This window comes from Chrysochloris asiatica, unplaced genomic scaffold, assembly GCF_000296735.1.
Source record: "Chrysochloris asiatica unplaced genomic scaffold, ChrAsi1.0 scaffold00068, whole genome shotgun sequence".
NCBI lineage: Eukaryota > Metazoa > Chordata > Mammalia > Afrosoricida > Chrysochloridae > Chrysochloris > Chrysochloris asiatica.
The window spans coordinates 7,058,782-7,061,374 of record NW_006408586.1 but is presented as its reverse complement, the minus strand read 5'-3'; positions in this window follow the sequence as shown (position 1 = coordinate 7,061,374).

Sequence of the window (2,593 nt, the reverse complement as noted above, 5' to 3'; positions counted from 1 at the left end):
CTTTGTCTATGCAAACAGCTTTCTTAAACAACATAAAACATAACAATATAAAAACAACTGTACACATGGAACACACTAGATAGAAGGCACACAAATCAAATTGGCAACAGCTGTTGCAAGAGATGCTGGAAAAGCTCCATTTCATCAGCCAAAACAAAGCCGGGGGCAGACTGTGGAATAGACTGTCAGTTGCTCATATGTAAGTTCAGGCTAAAGTCAAGAAAATTAAAACAAGTCCACAGAGCCAAAATATGAACATGGACATATCCAACCTACAGGTAGAGGTGATCTGAAGATCAGATTTGTTTCACTAAACACTAATAGACTAATAAGACCATAAGAACATCATACAGGAAGAAAGCAAAAGGTCATTGCGTAGACAAGAAAGAAGGAAAGACCAAAATGGATGTCAGAAGAGACTCTGAAACATGCTCTTCAGTGTAGAGACGCTAAAGCAAATGGAAGAAATGAGGAGGTAAAAGCGCAAAATAGAAAATTTCAAAGGGCAACTCAAGAAGATAAAGTAAAATATTATAACAATTGTGCAAATACAGGAAGTTAGAAAGCCAAGGGGGAAGAACACACTTGGCATTTCTCAAGCTGAGGGAACTGAAGAAAAAATGTAAATTGCAACTTGCAATATTGAAGGCTTCTATGGGTAGTCCTGGTGTGGTGCTGTGGATTAATGCACCAGACTGCAAAGCCATTTGAACTGCAAGGTTGGGGGTTCAAGCTCATCAGCTGCTCCTTGGAAATCCTATACAGGGTAGCTATGGATTGAAACCGACTTGACGGCACATCACAACAACAATGGGCAAAATACTGATTTATGCAGAAAGCATCAATAGAAGATGGAAGAAATACACAGAGTTACTCTACCAAAAAGAAATAGTCGATGTTCAACAATTTCAAGAGGTAGCATATGATCAGGAGCCAATGATACTGAAGGAAGAAGTCCATGCTGCATTTAAGACCTTAGCAAAGAACATGGCATCAGAAATTGATGGAATACAAATTGAAATCTTTTAACAAGTTGATGTAGCACTGGAGACACTCATTTATCTATGCCAAGAAATATGGAAGGCAAACTATCCAGCCAACTGATTGGAAAAGATCTATGTGTGTGCCCATTCCAAAGAGGTGACCAATGGAATGCAGAAATCACCATATAATACCATTAATAGCGCATGCAACTGAAATTTTGCTATAGGTACTAGAAAAATGGCTGCAACCGTACATTGACTAAGTGCTTCCAGAGATTCAAGCTGGATTCAGGCGAGGATGTAAACTGGATCTTGGCTGAAAGCAGAGAATAACAGAAAGATGTTTACCTGTGCTTCATTGGCTTTTGATTGTGTGGATCATGACAAGCTATGGGAAACATTTCAGAGAAAGAGTATTTCAGAAATTGCTTGAAAGAACACGGGAACACTAATCATTTTTAAATTAAATGTCTTAAAATGGGTTGTATTCTTTCACTACACTTATTCAATCTGTATGCTGAGTAAATAATCTGAGAAGCTGGATTATATGAAGGAAAATGTGGCATCATGATTGGAGCAAAACTCATTAGCAATTTGTGATATACAGATGAAAAACGTTGCTTGCTGAAATCAATGAGGATTTAAAATACTGATGAAGATCAAAGACCATAGCCTTCAGTATAGGTTGCTTCTCAATTAAAATAAAACAACAATCCTCCCTACCTCGATCAATAAACAATATCCATATAAATGGGAAAACAGTGAAGTTGTAAAAGTCTTCATTTTGGTTGGATCAACCATCAATAGTCATGGATGCAGCAGTCAAGAAATCAATCGACATATTTCATTAAGCAAATCTGCTCGACAAGTCCTCTTTGAAGTGTTCAAGAGCAAAAAGTTCATATATTTTGGATGTATTATCAGGAAATACCAGTCCTTGGAGAAAGAAGGATATCATGTTTGATAAAGTTGAGGGTCAGAGAAAAAGAGGAAGACCCCCAGTGAGGAGGATTGGCACACTGGCAGCAACAATGGACTCAAAGGTATTTACAATTGTGATATTGGTGCAGGATCAGGCAGTATTTCGTTCTATTGTGTGTAGGGTGGCAATGAGTCAGTACCGATTCAACAGAACCTAACAACAACAATAGCCACAAAAGGGAAAAATGAACATGTCTAATAAATTTAAGAAGAGATGGTCAACATTGTTGTTGTTGTTATTATGTGCTGTGAAGTTGGTTCTGACTCATAGTGACCCTGTACAGGATTTCTGAGGCAACAGAAAACCTCACCTTTCTCCAGCATAACAGCTGGTAGTTTTGAACTGCTGACCTTATGCTTCATAGCCCGATTCGTAACCACTACGCTACCAGAGCTCCTTATGGTCAGCATTGTTGTTGTTGTGAAGTGCTGTCGAGTCTGTTCCAATCCATAGAAACCCTGTATAGGGTTTCCGAGGGGCAGCTGGTGAGCTTGAACCACTGACCTTGCAGTTCAAATGGTTTTGCAGTCTGACGCATTAACCCACAGTGCCACACCAGGACTTCATGGTCAACATTAGGGAATTATAAATATACACAACAGAGAAGGACTGCTTGGAACCTTTAAAT